This window comes from Lolium rigidum, chromosome 4 (genome assembly GCF_022539505.1).
Source record: "Lolium rigidum isolate FL_2022 chromosome 4, APGP_CSIRO_Lrig_0.1, whole genome shotgun sequence".
Classification (NCBI taxonomy): Eukaryota; Viridiplantae; Streptophyta; class Magnoliopsida; order Poales; family Poaceae; genus Lolium; species Lolium rigidum.
The window spans coordinates 47,535,287-47,557,002 of NC_061511.1; the positions used below are offsets into that span (position 1 = coordinate 47,535,287).

General features: G+C 44.7%; 1 long non-coding RNA gene across 2 annotated transcripts; it reads left to right on the forward strand.

Moving 5' to 3' along the window:
* Positions 1–18,302: 18,302 nt before the first annotated feature.
* On the forward strand, positions 18,303–21,353 carry LOC124649487. Of its 2 annotated transcripts, XR_006986658.1 has the most exons (4): positions 18,303–18,352; positions 19,610–19,845; positions 19,938–19,985; positions 21,209–21,353. It is a non-coding gene; the product is annotated as an uncharacterized LOC124649487 (long non-coding RNA). The 2 variants fall into 2 exon arrangements; XR_006986657.1 differs by lacking the exon at positions 18,303–18,352 and having other exon boundaries at positions 19,274–19,845.
* Positions 21,354–21,716: the final 363 nt, after the last annotated feature.

Below are 21,716 nucleotides of genomic sequence, written 5' to 3' on the forward strand. Positions count from 1 at the left end.
CCGACGCTCCAAGAAAAAGCACATAAGATGTGATGGAATAAAAATATAGTTTCGGGGAGGAACCTGATAATGTTGTCGATGAAGAAGGGGATGCCTTGGGCATCCCCAAGCTTAGACGCTTGAGTCTTCTTGATATATGCAGGGGTGAACCACCGGGTGCATCCCCAAGCTTAGAGCTTTCACTCTCCTTGATCATGTTGCATCATACTCCTCTCTTGATCCTTGAAAACTTCCTCCACACCAAACTCGAAACAACTCATTAGAGGGTTAGTGCACATTATAAATTGACATATTCAGAGGTGACACAATCATTCTTAACACTTCTGGACATTGCATAATGCTACTGGACATTAGTGGATCAAAGAAATTCATCCAACATAGCGAAAGAGGCAATGCGAAATAAAAGGCAGAATCTGTCAAAACAGAACAGTTCGTATTGACGAATTTTAAAATGGCACCAGACTTGCTCAAATGAAAATGCTCAAATTGAATGAAAGTTGCGTACATATCTGAGGATCATGCACGTAAATTGGCTTAATTTTCTGAGTTACCTACAGGGAGGTGGACCCAGATTCGTGACAGCAAAGAAATCTGGAACTGTGCAGTAATCCAAATCTAGTACTTACTTTTCTATCAACGGCTTAACTTGGCACAACAAAACACAAAACTAAGATAAGGAGAGGTTGCTACAGTAGTAAACAACTTCCAAGACACAAAATAAAAACAAAGTACTGTAGGTAAAAAAAACATGGGTTGTCTCCCATAAGCGCTTTTCTTTAACGCCTTTCAGCTAGGCGCAGAAAGTGTGTATCAAGTATTATCGAAGAGTGGTGCATCGGCATTCTTACCAGGGGTGTTGCTCTTACCTTTCTTACTCTTATTCCTACTCTTTGGTCTAGGGAATACATGACCGCATCCGGGTGTAGAGGTAAAATTTAGAGTGCCTTTCCCAACATCTATGACTGCTCCCATGAGTTTCATCAGGGATCTTCCAAGTGTGATTTGTCCTGTCCCTACACATTCAATAACAAGATAATCAGTGGATACCGTCCTTCCAAGAAAGGTTGTAAAAACACCTTCAGCTATACCCATAGGAATTACAACAGAGTTATCCGCAAGAGTTATTTCTTCTCCCCCTTCAGTAAGTCCCCAAAGTGTCAATGATTTATAATTTTTTTCAGGCATGAGGCAAAACTCGGACATAATATCACAACGAGCAGGAAAAGTTTCACCACCAATAGTAATTTTAACAGTAGGCACCCACATTGAAGGTTCAAAGCTTATTGGGACATAATCATAATATTCGCGAATTCGATTATACACTTCTTTTAAACAGGATATATTTGTTTCAATAGTGTCCAATCTACTATTCATACTAGCATGAGATGGATCAAAATTATTATCGGAGCTAAATGATGTAATCAATTTTCTTATAGCATTAAAAGCTTGATCCCCATCACAATGAAGGAAATCTCCTCCCACTACAGCATCTAGGGCATATCTATAGCGAAGAATAAGCCCGAAATAGAAATTACTAAGAAGCAAACTTAAGGTCATTTTAGGTTCAGTTTTACTATAAGCATCAAAAATTCTAGACCATGCTTCTTTAAAATTCTCTTCTCCTCCTTGTTTAAAGGTGAAGATTGATTCCTCAGGTGATAGAGTAACAACTACGGGACTAGACATTATAATAAGGTAAATGCAAGTAAACTAATTTTTTTCGTGTTTTTGATATAGCAAACAAGATAACAAATAAAGTAAAACTAGCAACTAATTTTTTTGTATTTTGATTTAGTGCAGCAAACAAAGTAGTAAATAAAACTAAGCAAGACAAAAACAAAGTAAAGAGATTGAGAAGTGGAGACTCCCCTTGCAGCGTGTCTTGATCTCCCCGGCAACGGCGCCGAGAAAATATGCTTGATGGCGTGTATTTCACACGTTCGTTGGGCAACCCCAAGAGGAAGGTATGATGCGCACAGCAGCAAGTTTTCCCTCGAAAGAAACCAAGGTTTATCGAACCAGGAGGAGCCAAGAAGCACGTTGAAGGTTGATGGCGGCGGGATGTAGTGCGGCGCAACACCGGAGATTCCGGCGCCAACGTGGAACCTGCACAACACAACCAAAGTACTTTGCCCCAACGAAACAGTGAGGTTGTCAATCTCACCGGCTTGTCTGTAACAAAGGATTAACCGTATTGTGTGGAAGATGATTGTTTGCGAGAAAACGAGTAGAACGATATTGCGATAGATTGTATTTCGAGTAAAGAGAATTGGACCGGGGTCCACAGTTCACTAGAGGTGTCTCTCCCATAAGACGAACAGCATGTTGGGTGAACAAATTACGGTTGGGCAATTGACAAATAAAGAGAGCATGACCATGCACATACATATCATGATGAGTATAGTGAGATTTAATTGGGCATTACGACAAAGTACATAGACCGTCATCCAACTCGCATCTATGCCTAAAAAGTCCACCTTCGAGGTTATCATCCGAACCCCTCCGGTATTAAGTTGCTAACAACGAGACAATTGCATTAAGTATTGCGCGTAATGTAACTAGTGACTACATCCTTGAACATAGCACTAATGTTTTATCCCTAGTGGCAACAGCACATCCATAACCTTAGTGGTTCTTGTCACTCCTCCAGATTCACGGAGGCATGAACCCACTATCGAGCATAAATACTCCCTCTTGGAGTTACTAGCATCAACTTGGCCAGAGCATCTACTAATAACGGAGAGCATGCAAGATCATAAACAACACATAAGCATAGCTTTGATAATCAACATAACAAGTATTCTCTATTCATCGGATCCCAACAAACGCAACATATAGAATTACGGATAGATGATCTTGATCATGTTAGGCAGCTCACAAGATCCGACAATGATAGCACAATGGGGAGAAGACAACCATCTAGCTACTCGCTATGGACCCATAGTCCAGGGGTAGACTACTCACACATCACACCGGAGGCGACCATGGCGGCGTAGAGTCCTCCGGGGAGATGATTCCCCTCTCCGGCAGGGTGCGGAGGCGATCTCTCGGATCCCCCGAGATGGGATCGGCGGCGGCGGCGTCTCTGGAAGGTTTTCCGTATCGTGATTCTCGGTACTGGGGGTTTCGTCACGGAGACTTTTTATAGGCGAAAGGGCAGGTCAAGAGGCGGCACGGGGGCCCCACACCACAGGGCCGCGTGGCCAAGGGGGGGGGCCGCGCCGCCCTAGGGTGTGGCCCCTCCGTGGCCCCTCTTCGTCTCTCCTTCGGACTTCTGGAAGCTTCGTGAGAAAATAGGCCCCTGGGCTTTGATTTCGTCCAATTCCGAGAATATTTCCTTACTAGGATTTCTGAAACCAAAAACAGCAGAAAACAGCAACTGGCACTTCGGCATCTTGTTAATAGGTTAGTTCCAGAAAATGCACGAATATGACATAAAGTGTGCATAAAACATGTAGATAACATCAATAATGTGGCATGGAACATAAGAAATTATCGATACGTCGGAGACGTATCAGTGTGTTGACGCGGTAGCCTCAGAATCTTCTTTTTCAGAAGAAGCCGCGGATTTCTCAGAACCCGCAACTTCACTCTCAGGGCGAGAAGTACCCTGGTTGTCGTCAGTGACAACAGCCTGTTCTTCGACTTCTCCATCTTCAGGAAGAGGAGGAAGAGAAGCTAGAATTGGATGATTCTACAAAGGCAAGAAAAGTCGACAAGAAAGTTATGCAGCGGAAGTCAGCAAAAGTAACAATAGACAAATAGCAAAAAATCGGGAAGACAAAAAATAGAGAGGATAAAAAACTAGTCGGAGAAAATACCTTGGGGAGTGGGTTGGAAGCACTATATGGCTCCACACGGCAAGAAGATGGAATAGGATCTTTCTTGCTGAGCGATGAGATTCTTCGGATAAGTTTCTCCAAGTCCTTTACAGAAAGGTCCTTGGAGATCCTATTAGCATCTTTTTCGCCGAGCATACGTCCAAAGGGGATTTTGCGAGCTCGCGGAGGCTGCACCCTAATCCTAAGGAAGTAAGCTGTGATTTGGATACCCGACAGTTCCCTGCCCCGAGTATTCTGAAGCTCATGAATGCGAGACATCAGCGCCTCTGTCGATGCTTTCTCTTCTTCGGTAGCTTCAGCGTCCCAGGAACGGCGGCGAAGAATCTTGGCGTTTCCATTAAAAGGAGCTATGTTATACTCCACTAAGTTGGCGCTTTCTTCGCGCACGTAGAGCCACTTTCTGCGCCACCCTGTGACGGAGTCGGGGAATTTGACGTCAAAGTACTCGACGTCAGGGCGAACGCAAATAACGATACCGCCTATGTTGTAGGTGAAGTTGTGGGAGCCATTGCGGCGGAGGTAGAAGATGCGCTTCCACAGAGCCCAGTTAGGAGGGACTCCGAGGAAGCATTCGCAAAGATTAATAAAAATGGCGATATGGAGGATGGAATTAGGAGTGAGCTGATGTAGCTGCACCCCATAAACAAAGAGAAGGCCGCGGAGGAAATCATGAATGGGGGTGGACAGGCCGCGAATGAGATGATCAACGAAACTAACCCGATATGAGATTGGAGGTGAAGGATAGCTTTCGTCGCTGGGGAAGCGCAGCGCATCCTTCGTCTTCGTGAGCCCGAGCTTTTTCATCAAGTTCAGGTCTTGGTTGGAGATCTTGGATCTCTCCCACTCCAGATCTTCCGCCGCCATCTTGGATTCGGGAGTGGTGTGGCGAGTGAGCCGCGCGCGTGGTGGCATCAGGCAATGGCGGGAGCGCAGCGTGCGAGTGTGGTTGAGCTCTGGGCGCAATGGGGATTTTTTGCAGAGGAGAAGCAGAGGTGCGGCGCAAGCGAAAGAGAAAACGGAGGAAGAAGAAGACCTTATATAAGGAATCGGCGAAGCGGCACACCGTTGGATGGAATAATTTTGGCGATGGATGTTGTGCACGTGGCTAAGGGGTAAAAGAGTATTTTGACTGTGAAGGAACGGAACAGGCGCTACAGTACGTGCGCCAGGAAAAGCGGAGGACATGGGTGCCCCACTTGCACAACGTGTAAACGTGGTGTGAATTTTGGGCCCGCAAGACAGAAAAAGAGCAGTACTCGCGTTTTTCCGATAGATTGGTCGTGGTTATCATCAGTAGTGACGACATTGGCTAAAGGAAAATTTCGGTAGTAAGGAGTAAGGGAATTGGCGGCAGAGAAAAATTATCGATAATTTCGAGAGCCTTTGATCAAATACAAGTTTTTGCCCAAATGCTCGGGGGCTACTTCGGAAAAAAGAAAAGTTCGAGTATGACAAAATAGAAATGGCGAGAGCCTATGATCAAACGCAAGCATTTGTTCATAGCCTCGGGGGCTACTCCCATCGGGAGCGCTGGTCGCGCACCCGATAAAAAGCTCGAGAGAGATTGACAATATAGTGGCATAAGATGTTGAGCCTACAACAAAGCACAAGTCCTTGGCTGTAGCCTCGGGGGCTACTCCCATAGGGAACGCTGTTCGCGTGCCCGATGAAATTATAAAAATATAGAGAGAAAGAAGAAATGAGCATATTTCGGGTTATACAAATAACTCGAAACATACTCGCATCGGGAAGGCAATATAAGTCATCCGTTGACTCAATAAAATGAGCTATTCCAGCAGCCGAAAAAGCACTCGACAATATATTCTCAGAGTGCCAAAGTTGCGAATAATCTCTGAATGCCGCAAAACCTTGCGAAGGTAAGACCCCAGATCCGTTCTGAGCGGCGTGGCACCGTCTCTGACGTCGGTTTGCTACTTTTTCCGTATCAACAGATACGAAGAAAAATCCTAACGGACGCGTTAGGAACCCGATAAAACATGACTGGGATTCGACAGAATGGTAAGACCTTAAGCGGCACCTGTCGAAGTTTACACCAGTATCCCGAGATCATGTCCGGGGACGTGATCTTGAAGTAGGTTTTTGCGGATTGCCACTAGAGCAGTTAACTAGTACCTGATCCGTCAGATGAACTAGCCCCAACTACCATAATCCCTGTACAATATATAATTGCGTATCCAAAAGATATGTGATGAATTTGTTAGTTATTGAATGATTAAAGTTAGAGATTTTCCCTGATTCTTCGATTCAAGCAAAATCTCGGGGGCTACTGACATAGGCATCCCCAATGGGCCTGCCGAAGATGGTACCCGGGGTTTACTGAAGGCCCTCGACTCGATGAATATGAAGATTCGAAAGCCCAAGTTAGTGTTAAGGAAAGCTAGAGTTGTAATACGAAAAACATACTTGTAATCTTACGGGATGAGTTAGAAACCTTCCCGGACTCTATAGCCTGTGTATTGTGAATCCCTCGACTCCACCTCCTATATAAGGGGGGGTCGAGGGACAAAGAAAGGGATCGAATCATTGTCTCACGCAACCCTAGTTTTTACATCGTCGAGTACTTTTCGGCTGAAACTTTCGAGATCTACTTGCCCTCTACTTCCACTAAACCCTAGTCTACGATCTGTAGGCATTGATAAGTTAATCCCTTGTCACCAGTGACTACCTTCCATGCAAAGATTTTCATCTTCTGTGGCATTGGCGACTTCCATATCAAGTTCCAAATCGGTCTCTTTCCATCTGGTCTGGAACTTGTAGCTCCTCCGGCAGTATGCTCGACATGGTTTGAAATTGCTAGGTGATAAGCACTACGTACTGTAAAATTCCCAGATTTTTCTGGCTGCCAGGCGACAAAGTCCTCTTGCGCTCTTGGTGAAGTCCGAATTTTCAGTATGGCTTCAACATCCACTGTTCTAAAATATTCATTCAGCCGTGTAGTATTCCATGCACCATGTATATCTAGGAAGTCTGAAACTCTATTATATCAACATTCTCCTTTTACAGTAATTGGTCTGAATGTAGGTCCTTTGGGGATCCATGGATCCCTCCAAGCTCTAATTTTCCTCCCATTTCCCACACGCCAGATCACGCCCTTCTTTAGCAGTTCGAGTCCATACTCAATTCCTTTCCAAACAGCTGATGAATTTCCAGTAAAAACTGTGTCTAGTAGGTTTCCATTAGGAAAGTACTTTGCTCGAAGCAGCCTTGCACATAAACTTTCTGGTTTATCAATCAGCCTCCATGCCGTTTAGCTAGAAGAGCCTGGTTAAATAGTCGCATATCTCTAAAACCCATACCACCATGGGTTTTTGGTAAGATCATTTTATCCCAGGCTAACCACGCCATTTTTCTCTTACCATTCTCCACACCCCACCGCATCGGCGCACCAGCTTAGTCATTTCATCACATACAGAGGCAGGAAGTTTGAAGACACTCATTATATATGTTGGGATGGCCTGAGCCACCGCTTTGATCAAGACCTCCTTGGCACCTGTGGACATGTACTTTTCTGCCCAATCAATCAGTATTTTCAACAAGCTAGCTTGCAAGGACTCAAATCAACCTTTGTGCACTTTAGATAACATGATGTTACATGCAATGTCCGATGCGCGCACTGTTAGAGTTGTATTAGGCTCTCGTAAACCATACAAACTGTGTGTATTGGATACGTATACAATGTACTCCTATACCCTATATTAACACGCAACCCGTACTAGCTCTATGTACGGTTCAAGCCCTAATTCTCACATGGTATCAGAGCAGCCTTCTCCCCTCTAGTTGTCTCTCTCGGCGACCCACGCCGGAAAATCGCCCGCCGCTGCCATTGGCCGGTGCAGGACCCGACAACCACGAACACCTCTTCTCTCCGGCCGCCTCACGCCACCGGGAGCCTCAAACACCACAACAACAAACCAGAAACACCAGAAAACCTCTCCGATCGTCTCCCGATCGTGATCCAAAACCAAAACCTAAAACCAAACAAAACCCTAGATCCGACATCACATCGCCCGGCCGCCGCTGTTTGCCGCCGTGAGCATCGATCAACCAACACCAATGGCCTCGTCTTCGCCCGCCGCCGCTGCCGCGAATCTCGCGTCCGCCCTTGGCTCGCCGCCAATGGAGAAACTCACCCGCCAGAACCATCTGTTCTGGAAAACTCAAATCCTCCCAGCTCTTCGAGGTGCCCAGGTCATGGGCTTACTTGATGGATCTGACGCTGCTCCAGCGAAGACTCTTGAGGTTGAAGACAGCGAGCAGAAGAAGATCAGCGTTCCTAATGATGCCTATGCCGTGTGGCTTGCACGGGATCAAACCATTCTCAGCTATCTAGTGAAGGGGCTCGATGTTGATCTCCTCTCCCATGTAGTTGGCCTTGAATCAACTCATCAAGTCTGGTCAACAATCGAAGGCTTATTCACCTCACAGTCTCGCTCTCGCGTGAATATGCTCCGGGGTGCTCTTGCCAACACAAAGAAACTCGAGCTGACGGTGCCACAATTTATCTCTAAGATGCGGGGTTTTGCGTCTGAGCTTGTGTAAGGGTATTTTACCCTTATCCATTATTTTGGTAACAATGACACCGTGCTAGAGTATTTGGCCTAATACATGTTCATGAAGTTAATCTCAGGTATTAGCCAAAGAGGCATAGATGATGTATCAATGGAACAAGAAGGAGAAGGGAGACCCCCCATTTCAACAAAAATGGAGAAGGTGGCCACATCAAGGCGGCCGGTCAGCCGCCCGGTCAGCCGGCCGTGCGACCGGGCCGATCCGGTCAGAATCCCGGTTTGGCCGGGTCCTCGACCGGGTGCGCCGGCGCCGACCGGGCCATGGACCGGTGTCAACCGGAAGCCATCCAGGGGGCTTTTCCATGCGTCCGGTTGGCGCCCGGTCTCTGGTCCGGTTTGGACCGGGTGCACCGGTCTCTGGGCCGGTCTGACCGGGCCCTCGGCCAGACGATCCGGTCCCAGACCAGGTCAACCGGTTTTCTCGAGGAAAAACGCTGAGGTGGCAAGTTCCAACGACCATATTTCGAGTGACACTATATAAACCTCTTCTCCTACCTCTGAACAGTTAGGCACTACACTACAAGCTGTTCTTGAGCTCTCTCTCTCATACTCCATAACTAGAAACACCAAAAGCCTCAGATCTCCCTCCTCCTCCACCCAAACTCAAATCCCTCCGGGGAAACGTTAGAGGAGGACCCGATCTACTGTTCTACCAAGCCAAATCTCATTCCCCCTTGTATTCATTGAGAGGCTTGCTTCCTAGGGTTCCTTGGAAATCCTAGGTGGGCAAGAGTGGTCCGGAAGCATCCGGGCTGTGGATTCGCTCCGGCAAGATTGTGAAGGTTTGGAGGCTACCTCAAAGTCTACCACAAGTGAGTGAGCTATTCCTTCGTGGGATAGGCTCCGGAGAATAGGGTGAGCCTTCGTGGCGTGGGGAATCCTTCGTGGGACCTCCACCCTCCAAACGTGACGTACCTTCTTGCAAAGGAAGGGAACACGGGAATACATCCTCGTCTCCGCGTGCTATCGGTTATCTCTAACCGAACTCCTTACTTGTGATTTAACTGCCTATGAGAGCCTTCGTGCTCGAGTTAGTTGTATCCTCATATAGGTTGCTTCACCTAGTTTGCATTAGGCTCATCTTTATATTCCGCAAAGCCTAAGATTGCAAAGAAAGAATTAAAATCTGTAGAAACCTATTCACCCCCCCTCTAGGTTTACCATCTCTATACTTTCAATTGGTATCAGAGCCTGGACTCTTTTTAAGGGCTTCACAGCCTTAAGAGTGAGATGGATAAACTATTCGAGGGTTTGGATGAAGATTCTACTCTTTCAGTTAAGGAGATGAAATCCAGATTCTTGGCATATGATGCCGAGAAAAAGTTGAAAGAGGATGAAGTCCAAAGCCAAATGGCACAAATGACTGCCATGCTTAAGAGCCTGACTAGTGGAACTTCTAGTGGGACTTCGGTTCCTCCGGAAAGTTTTCATCAAGTCAATCATGACTATCCCAAAAACACTTCACCCATGCCTCATATAAACCATAGTGGGAATGTTCCCCATTTTGATGGAACTCACTTTCCTTTTTGGAAATCTTCTATGGAATCTCATATTCGCAGCTGCAGTGTGGAGTTATGGGAGATCATTGTTGATGGATACCGGAAGCCACAAGATCCCGCTCGGTTGAACTCCACCGAGTTCTACAACCGTCAACTCAATGCCTCCGCACGTGACAAGATTAGGAGTGGCATCAACCGCAAGCTCCTTGATCAAGTCAATGACATTGACTCCGCTAAAGAGTTGTGGGATCGGATCGTAGTACTCCAAGAGGGAACCGATTTGATCCAATCAGCTCTTTACGAGTCCGCAAAGCAAGAGGCCACTATGTTCATGATTAGAGAAGGAGAATCCGTGGCCGATGCCTATGCAAGGCTTGGTGCTCTTAGAGTGAAGGTCAAGGGTCTTGGATGTGAGAAATACAATGACGGCTTTGAGATGAATGAAGCATTCATAAAGTCCAAGGTCATTGCCATGATTGCTGTCAAGAAAGAAGACACCAACCTTGCACTCAACTTGCAAATCATTTCCAAGAGTGCCGATCTGAACGCCGATGACCTAGTCTCCTATGTGGCGGCCAATGAGAACATGGCCAAGTCAGGAAAAAGGCTCATGGCAATGAACCGTGTTGATGAATCCTCACACAACCATGAAGCCTCACACAACCTTGCCCTCAAAGCTAGAGCTGACCATGGAAGAGAAGAAGTCTATGAAATTGAAGAAGATGAAGAGATGACTTCAACTAGTGACATTGCTACCGACTTTGCTTTCTTTGCCAAGAAGTACAAGGCAAAGTTTCCAATGCTCCTCAATGACAAGAAGAAGAAGAGAACTTGCTACAACTGTGATGAAGATAACCACTTTGCAAATGAGTGCCCTTATGAGAAAAGGGTAGACAAGCCAAAGTTCATCAAAGGGGTCAAGCCAAGATTGAAGCCAAACCCAATCAACGATCGATACAAGAAGAACAAGGGAAGAGCCTTTGTTGGAGCCGAGTACTTGTCCGATGAAGAAGAGGAAGATGAGGAGAAGGAGGCCGGAATGGCCGGCTTGGCTTTCTCCAAGCCCGGGTCACTATTCACATATCACTACTCCAAGGATTACTCCACGGAGAATGATGTTGGCTCTTCCTTCATGGCAAGAACAACTCAAGATGATGACTCGGATGACTCTACCTCCTCTACAATCGTTGGCTCTTGTCTTATGGCAAGGGAAACCAAGGTAATGGAATCACCACCTTCCTTAACTAGTGTTCTTGATGATGAAACTGAAAATCAAGAAGAATTAATTGTGCTTAAGGAACTTTATAATGTTAGATGCACCCTTCGTGGTGAAGCTCTTGTCAAGTTTGATTTCTTGATGGACTCCCTCAAAGAAAAGGATGAGTCCCTTGAGGAATTAGAATATCAATTGAATGAAAAAGATCGGAGATTCAATCTCCTAAGACAAGAGCTAAAAGCCGAAAGGTGCATATCTCAAGGTCTTAAGCAACAAATTGAAACTTATGAACTTGATAAAGTTAAGGACCTAGAAACTATTGATAGGGCTCAATCATTGACTCAAGAGCTCAATACCTCAAAGGAGGAACTTGAAGTTGCTCATGCTTCTCTCACTAGGGATCTTGACCACCTTGAAAGAGCTAACAAGCTTGTTAAGGATGAGCTCAAGAAACTTGGAGAGAACCATGACCTACTCCAAGAAACCTACGAAAAGGCTCTTGAATCAATGAAGGATCCCATTGTTGTTGAAAATCTTGCTTGTTCCTCCACCTCCTTTACTAGTGAGCATGCTAAACTTGTTGAGGAACATGTTCGTTTACAAGAGGAACTCTCTTTGCATGTTGAGACCAATGCATATCTTGAATCCTTGGTGACCAAATATGGTCTCGACTATCATCCTAATGAATCTTCTTGTGAGCAAGCATCTATTCTTGAGGAAAATGTTAGGTTAACAAAGGAACTTGCAAAGTTCACCACCGCCAAGAACAAGATGGGATTGGATGACCTCTTGAGTAAGCAAAGGTCAAACAATCAAAAGTTTGGACTTGGATATGTTCCCAAGTCCTACAAGAAGAACAACTACAAGAAGGAGAAACCCGCTCAAGACAAGAACAAGAAGGTCACTAACAATGGCAAAACCACTAGTGGTGACCGCACGGGGCCAAATGATCACTATGCTTTATTTGTTGATTATTATGGTGATGTTTATGCTAACTATGTTGGACCTCGTAATGGCTATGCTTATAGAGGGTACTCAATTTGGGTACCAAAAGATCTTGTTGCCATGACTAGGGAACCCATTAATCAATGGGTTCCTAAATCCTCTACTTGATTTTGTAGGGGTATTCCTCCGGTGGTCCAAAATGGGTGTTTGATAGTGGATGCACCAATCATATGACCGGAGGAAGAGGTGTGCTTGACCAATTCATTGAAGATATAAACAAGAAGTCAAGCATTACTTTTGGTGACAATTCAAAGGGAAAGGTACTCGGGTATGGCAAGGTGGCAATCTCTAAGGACTTGTGCCTTGAGACGGTCATGCTTGTTGAATCCCTTGGCTATAACTTGCTCTCTATATATCACCTTGCGGATGCCGGTTATAATTCATATTTTACTAATTATTGTGTGAAAGTCTTTAGGAGTGACAATCTCAAATTGGTCCTTGTTGGATATGTGGAGAACAACCTTTATGTGGTTGACCTCTCGAAAGAGAGCCCCTCTCCCTCCACATGTCTAATGGCGGCCAAACATGACGAAGGTTGGTTGTGGCATCGCCGCCTTGGTCATGTTAACATGAGAAATCTTAAACAACTCCTAAAGGGTGAGCACATTGTTGGACTAACCGGCGTTTCCTTTGAGAGAGATCGTGTATGCAGTGCATGTGTAGCGGGAAAACAACTCAAGAAGAGACATCCTATCAAGAGTATAGTCACCTCCTCTAGGCCTTTGGAGCTCCTTCACTTGGATCTCTTTGGACCATCACATTATGATACTCTTGGTGGGAGCAAGTATGGACTAGTCATTGTTGATGATTATTCAAGATACTCTTGGGTTTTTCTCCTTAAGTCTAAGGATGAGACCTATAGAGAATTCATCATCTTCGCCAAGAAGGCTCAACGCATGTATGAATCTGAGATCAAGGCGATAAGGACCGACAATGGCACCGAGTTCAAGAACTACACTATGCAAGAGTTTGTTGATGATGAGGGCATCAAGCATGAGTTTTCAGCTCCATACACCCCTCAACAAAATGGTGTTGTTGAAAGGAAGAACCGGACTATCATTGAGATGGCAAGAACCATGTTGAGTGAATTCAACTCACCCCACAACTTTTGGGGAGAAGCCATCTCTACGGCCATCCACTACTCCAACCGGCTCTTTCTCCGTCCCCTCCACAACAAAACTCCATACGAGCTTCTTACCGGTAACAAGCCTAATGTCATGTACATTCGTGTCTTTGGATGCAAATGTCTTGTTAAGAACAACAAAGGAAAGCTCGGTAAATTTGAAACTAGAACCATAGAGGGTATATTTGTTGGGTATGCGGAGAACTCTCACGCCTATAGATACTACAACCGGTCCACTGGGACTATTGAAGTATCTTGTGACGTGGTGTTCTTGGAGGATAATGGCTCCCAAGTGGAGCAAGTTGTTCCATGTGTTGCAGGTAATAATGATGATCCATCTAGTGCCATCAAGCATATGGGCATTGGACACATCCGGCCCATGGAAGTTCATAATGATGATCAAGATGATGGAGTAGATGTATCAAGCTCGGCTCAAGTGGAGCCTAGCTCAACTCAAGCCGAACCATCAAGTGCAACTCAAGAACCATCCTCTACTCAAGATGAGTCACATTCCGAAGAACAAGAAGAAAACCCTCATACCACGGAGCAAGACCATGATGATGATCAAGAAACATCCTCAACTCATGATCAAGCTCAAGTGGTCCCTCATGATCGAGTACTAGCAAGAGATGAATTCATTGATCATGAAGGAACCATTCGGAAGATCAAGGCCGCTACAAGGGCAAGTGACATGAAAGTAGATCAAGTCCTTGGTAGCATCTCAAGAGGAGTGGTAACTCGTAGACACCATGCATTACTTATCACTTATTGTCAACATCATGCTTTTGTGTCTAGTTTTGAACCACTCAAGGTACATGAAGCCTTGGTTGATCCGGATTGGGTAATTGCCATGCAAGAAGAATTGGAGTGTTTCACTCGTAATGAAGTATGGTCTCTAGTTGAGAGACCGAAGGATCATCACATCAATGTTATTGGGACCAAATGGGTATTCAAGAACAAGCAAGATGAGAATGGCATTGTCATACGAAACAAAGCAAGGTTAGTGGCGCAAGGGTTTGCCCAAATAGAAGGTATGGATTTTGAGGATACCTTTGCGCCGGTAGCCCGTCTTGAAGCTATTCGTCTTTTGCTTGCATTTGCATCTTTCCACAATTTCAAACTATATCAAATGGATGTGAAAAGTGCATTTTTGAATGGTCCCCTAAAGGAAACCGCATATGTGGCTCAACCCCCGGGTTTCGAAGATCCATGCCGACCCAACCACGTGTATTTACTCCATAAGGCACTCTACGGTCTCAAGCAAGCTCCACGTGCTTGGTATGAGTTCCTTAGGGATTTCTTACTACATGTACGGTCGATTCCACCCTTTTCACCAAGCGGGTTAAAGGGGGTGGCTTATTTATATGTCAAATATATGTTGATGATATTATCTTTGGTGAAACTAACCCCAATCATAACAAAGCTTTTGAGCTATTGATGACTAGGAAATTTGAGATGTCCATGATGGGAGAGTTGAAGTTCTTCCTAGGCTTCCAAGTGAGGCAACTTGCAAAAGGCACCTTCATCTCTCAAGAAAAGTATGTGAAGGACATGCTCAAGAAATTCAACATGACCAATGCAAGCCCAATGAAGACACCCATGCCCGTAAAGGGGCAACTTGGCTCATGTGACGGTGAGAAGGATGTGGATATAAAGGTATACCGCTCCATGATAGGATCCTTGCTCTACCTTTGTGCCTCTAGGCCGGATATCATGCTAAGTGTAGGGATGTGTGCTCGTTTTCAATCCGCTCCCAAGGAGAGCCATTTAATGGCGGTCAAACGGATTCTAAGATACCTTGTTCTCACTCCTACTCTCGGGCTATGGTATCCAAAGGGGTCAACCTTTGAACTCATTGGCTATTCGGATTCCGATTGGGCCGGTGATAAGGTTGACCGGAAGTCTACCTCCGGGCTTGCCAATTTATTGGTCGGTCATTGGTGAGTTGGTCGTCCAAGAAACAAAACTCCACCGCTTTATCCACCGCCGAAGCCGAATACATATCCGCGGCATCTTGTTGCACTCAATTGTTATGGATGAAGCAAACCTTGAAAGACTATGGTGTGTCTCTTGGTACGGTGCCTCTTCTTTGTGACAATGAAAGTGCAATTAAGATCGCCAATAACCCGGTTCAACATTGTCGCACCAAACATATTGACATTCGCCATCACTTCCTACGTGATCATGTTGCCAATAAGGATATTGATCTCACTCATGTGGGGACAACCTACCAATTGGCGGATATTTTCACTAAGCCTTTGGATGAAGCCCGGTTTGTTAACTTGAGAGGAGAACTTGGTATTCTTGATCCTAAAAACTTGGATTGATTAACTTCTTGCACTATATTCTTGCATTTATCGTGTTCTCTAGCTTAGAGGCATAGCACATATGGGGATAGTCATCTTACCATGTCTTGGTATGATGCATACCTATGTGTGCAACATAAATAGACCCAATGTCATTATATGGACCCAAGCATGTCTCTTCGAGGTCTCATGACATTTGTGCTTTCACATAGGGGGAGTAATCCCCCGCCCCTCATTGAGCCTTCATTACAACTTGATTTGATTATATAAGGCCAAATGATCTTATTGCCAAAATCATTTCCAAATGACTTATTATTCTTGATATACTTCGAATCATGCCCATCGTTGCTATTTATATCTTGTTTGGATTTCACTCCAATGGGTATGCCTAGAGAACTTTGTGTTTCCAACCCCATGTCTATGCTCATCTCATCATCATCTATCTATCTATTTGTACATGTCATCATCTGAGCATTTATACACATTCACACACGAATAGGGGCAGATCGAGGCAAAAACAAAAAAAAAATGGGCAAACAGAATCTGGCCGGTCTCTGGCCCGGTCCGACCGGCCTGTGCGCCGGGTCATCCGGCGCCTGGCCCGGTCAACCGGGAGCCCGACCGGCCGTGCGGCTGGTTATGAGTTTGGAGGGGATACCCCTTGGGGTCATCTTCCCCATTATCCCCCAACTCCCACACCTCCATGGCCGCCGCCTTCACCACCACATAGGGGGAGTAATCCCCCGCCCCTCATTGAGCCTTCATTACAACTTGATTTGATTGGGGTGGAGAGTATGAGAAGCTTCATGGTTTCTTTCAGAAAATTGGTATTACACACCATGTTTCTTGTCCACATGCTCATCAGCAAAATGGTTCTGCTGAAAGAAAGCACAGACATATTGTTGAGGTTGGTCTTGCTCTTCTTGCCAATGCCTATATGCCCTTAAAATTTTGGAATGAAGCCTTTCTCACTGCCACTTTTCTTATAAATCTTCTTCCTACCAAAGTCCTAAATCTTGAGTCTCCTGTTGAAAAACTTCTCAAAATCAAGCCTAACTATGATGCTCTTCGCACTTTTGGTTGTGCATGTTGGCCAAATCTTCGCCCCTATAATCAGCGCAAACTCTCTTTTCGCTCAAAACGCTGTGTTTTTCTGGGATACAGTCCAATTCATAAAGGGGTTAAGTGTCTAGATGTCTCCACATGCCGCGTATATATTTCTCGTGATGTTGTCTTCGATGAAAACATCTTTCCCTTTCAGTCCCTACATCCTAATGCTGGTGCACAACTTAGAAAAGAAATATTGTTGCTTCCTGGTTATCTCACGTCGTCATCGCATGCAACTAATGAGGGTATACGTGTTGATCATCCTATGCATATTGTTCCTGTTACTGACCCTCTACAGGTTCCTGGTGATAACTCTATGGAAACTAGCTCGACTTCTGGTGACAATGGTGAAGATTTGAGCTCAAATGATGAAGAAACAGGTTCTCCACATAATTCTCCTGGCGCAGAGCACGATGCAGATTCTGCTGCAGGAATAGAACATTCCCTGGCTACCTCGACTGCCCCGCCTGGGTCGCCTTCCTCTGCAGGCGCCACGTCGTGCCCTGTCTCCCATCCTGCAGCCTCGGCGAGCGCCCGCGCTGGGTCCCACCATGCACATGCCGAAGACGACAACGACGAGCGCGGGAATCCCTCCTCGCCTGGGTCCCGCTCGCCATCATCACCACCTGCGTCCACTCCCGCATTTTCATATTTTTGCATCCATTTCTGTCCTTCTCCTCCACCTCCGTACGCGCGTGGCGAACGGGAGGCGACTTCACCGTACGGCGAGCACAGGCGCCTGCCCCCGCCCCCGTCCATGGAGAGGGTTGATGAGCGGGAGGGCCTCCACGGTGGAGGTTCTGCTCCAAGACCTCCTGCACGAGATCGAGGCGACAGCGGCGGCGTCGAGCCCTGCCCCGGCGCGGGAGCACGCCCACGGCGGCGGTGTCGTGCACTGCCCCGGCGCGGCGTCGAGCGTGAGCGGCCAGGAACCTTCCCGACCTGCTCGCCTTCCCGGAGCTCGACTCGGGCGCCTCCTCTTCCGGCGCAGTGGTGGATGACGACGAGGAACAGGGCTGCACAGGGAACGGCGAGGAGCACGTGGTCCTCCGTTGGCCGCGCGGGCAAGGAGCCCACACGAGGAGCTCGTCCTCTGCACGACGGCCGCCGGGCAAGCATCCTCGTCTCATTCGTGTCCTGCTGCGCTTTGTTTCTGCCTCCTCCTCCCCCTTCTCCCATTACGCCTCTCTTTGATGTGTGACCTTGCCGTGTTCTCCTGCAGGGCCTCTGCTATATCCATTGGTTGATCTTTCTTATGCTGGTTACAGCCTCCTCTCATTAGGAACTGCACTGACCGCTGCAGCAGCTGAATGCAGGTAGCAAAACCGCTCTCTTGAATTTGATTTGCCTCCCATCTCTCTCTCTTGATTGAATCCCATAAATCTTTTTGTTTTGTGTAGATTTTGTTAATCTATGCCTACAAGCTGCTCGACAAAATTTCAAGCAGGTCGGAAGAAAATTATATGTTGTATATATTGATCATATTCAATTTAACCTTTATCTAATAACTGAATTCCTAGATCTCTTGCGTAGTTGTCAAAGCTACTGGTTTGTCCAACGTTAATATGTGCCTTAGCGTGATCAACTTTACTCTAATCACCTCTTCTTGTGTGTGCAGACCTACATTGGCACTTCAGGTACGAGCTCAAAGCCGTCGCTGGACAGGTGAGCTATTGAAGCGCCTGTCATCCTAAATTGGATTGTGCTCTATTTAATCAAGGCTGATTATTTAAGTAGTTCTTCGTGCTCTTGGTAGTGCCATTCTAACCCTTCACAAATATCGTGCATTTGCAGTATCATCGGCCTCAATCTTTGCACTTCCAGTTTGATATATCTTCACTGTGAACATCCCCTGATTGCACGTCATATGTATTTGTTCCTGTAAAGAAGAATTTTGTCATTTTTGCATTCTTGTTCCTAGATACTGTCTCTTTCATCATGGAACAATAAATGGCATCTTGAATCCTCAGTTACAACATCGTCAACTTTTATTTCCTTTAGGGCTTAATTTTGTCTTCTATTGAATGTGTCTGGAGGCACACAGGAAATGATGTGCACAAAATGCTGATTTGATTTACTTTGTAATTTAATAACTACATATATGATTACTCAGGGTACGGAGCATTTACTGGCAAGGCAAGTAACTTATTTACCGTTAGTGAACAATGCTTAATTACACCGTCGACTCTACTATAGGTTGATAGTTTGGTGAATAATGAATAGTTGCTAAAGTGATTTTTGGTAGATTTTAGTTTCCTTCCTTGATGCAGACATGGAAACGCTACCTACCTAACAATAGAGTTTGCGCTGAAAGTCTAAATATGTACTCTAGATACCTAGAGAAATGTGGTTCAGTTTCAGTTCCCAACAACATGCTGCATTTATCTACAACTGAGCAAATTTGGCCCATGCCTCTGGTGCATGGCACATCATGGCCATTATAAACCTTTTATATTATCCATAACTTTTGTCTTCAGCTCCCATTGTAAATTTCAGGCTAAATAATATGTGCGCATGCCTTTATACATTTGTCCTGAATGATAATAGATAGAAATCTATGTATGAAATATCTATGCATTTTCTCAAGTTCATCTATTGCTGCTTCACCCTGCAATAAGATAATAAATCATGTGAAGTTAATTGTTTCTGCTGTCAGGTCCCTGCATTTAAATGTAGTGAGAATTTACGCCTTTGAAATTTTTATGTATAGTGGTATTTGAAATTTATGTTTTGCCGACTGGGTGTTAGATATTAATGTTTGCTTGTTTAATATGTGCTTATTTGATCTAAATCATATGGCACTTCACTTTCAATTATTGCAACCTGACTGGCATATGTACTGAGTATATCCATGACCATATTTCTACCTGACGAAATGCACTTTTGTTGAAGGATTTTGTGTGTTTTTTATTTGAAGCGCAGCCAAGTGAAGAGAAGGCATATGCAGATAGTGAAGCAGTTTACCAGTGCTTAGAAACTGGGTACGTAATAAGCCAGGAAAACCTTATCTTGTATGGACAATCTGTCGGGAGCGGACCAACACTGCACTTTTCCTCTCGTTTGCAAATACTACGTGGTGTGATTCTCCGCAGTGCTATACTATCAGGCCTCCGTGTTGTTTGCCATGTAAACTTTACTTTCTGTTTGACATTTACAAAGTAAGCATCTCGAATTGATTGTTCCATTTCAGTCTGTACCTTTTGTGCTTTAGAGTAGCTTTTGCTAATGTCCAGCTAACATGCTTTTGCAGAATGTCAAAAAAATAAAGAAGGTGAAATGCCCAGTGCTTGTTATTCATGTAAGTCTCTTACTACCAAAATAACTCAAACATGTCTTCTACATACTTGTTGTGTTCTCTTGGACAGTTTGTTATAGGTTCCAGCACCTTCGAGTTTTCTACATTAATAGTTGGAACATTGTAGCTGGCTAGCTGCTTATGCATATTTGTCTCGTTGTTGTCCTTGCTGCTTCCTGTTGCAAGTCTGGAGAAATAATGAAACTACTTCTCCAAGTAATATGTCGACAAAAACTCTTTGACAAGTCACAACCTTTCATTAGGTAGGATCAAACTTGAAGGTACTATTGCATATTAAAATGTTAATATAGAACTATACAGTAAGGAATAAGATAATTTAGATGAATAGACTCTGTAGTACATACAGGCTGTGTCTTTAGCCTTTATTTGATGGGTTCCCTTGCCATGTTCTTCCTGCAGGTGCAGTTTCAATCCATGAACTTGGAACAAGATTTCCTCATTATCTGACTTCAAATTTTATCTGGATAGTGTATGCAAGGTCTGCTACATGGATGCCAAACAAAATTTCTTCCTCTTTTCAGTGATGTGCTTGATTCAATGTCCTGCATTTTAGGAACTTCAAGATTGAATGATTTTGTTTCCAGATTCAGGGTGAAACTTATCTGGAGATGTACAATTGCCGGTTTGTAAGAGGGTACAAATCAGTGAAGAAGTTAAACATGACGCTCATGTATCTGAATGACACCTTTCTTTGATGATAGCATCTGAAGGTGCAGTGGTGATTCACCACCAATCAACCTTCCATTTTCTTTTGATTTGCATCTGCAACCCTTGCGTTGATTTTTGTTCGCTTGGTATAGTTTGACAGTTACCTACTGGTTAAGCTAGTGATGATTAGTTATTAGGATACAAATAATTATAGCGCACCTTATTTTCCAAGAATATACTCTCTTTGGTTCTTTAATAACAAAGAAAATTGGATTGCATCTCCCTTTTATGGATGGATCTTTGGTGCCACCATGTTTCTGCTTTAAAGTATTTTTGTGTCAGATATGACCTACTGCTTTACTGTAGAATAGAATTCAGTTAGTTTAAAATGGAAATGTCCGGAAATATCAAGAATTGGGCGATGCATATTTACGCCTGAAACTTTTATCCAGCCAACTCAGTGTGTCCTATTAAAATAAGCGTTGGCTTCATAATCCCTTTCATCTCACTTATTGATTTTCTCCTGCCATTCCTTTACATGTGATTTTGTTTTGCAGTCTGTTCACCACTAATAACTTTTTCTGCTGGTATTGTCGGCTCCCGCGCCTTTGAACTGCTGCTGGTCTAGGCATGAGAACTGGAAGCATCCACTAGGCTGCAAGGAGATCTCACCCTCATGTCATTGCCAATGTCAAAATTGTCCGCGCGCGCCTCGAGGATGGCATGCCCCATTTCAACGTAATGACCTTCATCTTTCTTTCCATACATATTGCTATTTCTGTTGCTATAAGCGTGTGTGTGCCATTCATATAGTGCTAAGCAAGCATTTGCTTCCGAGCAGAAGCAACATCAAAAGGCACCATCTTTATTTGACGTGGTGTTTAACCTAAAATAAGAAAACACGTTCCAAAACGGTTTATTTTACATGAGGAAGGTTAGAGACATCATGATGTTTGAATAGGATTAATTTTTAGGGAGATGAAAATTTCTTTATAGAATCTTGCAGATATGTAGAAATTAATATTGTATAAAATCAGTTGTTAGATGAAAGAATCAGTAGGCACC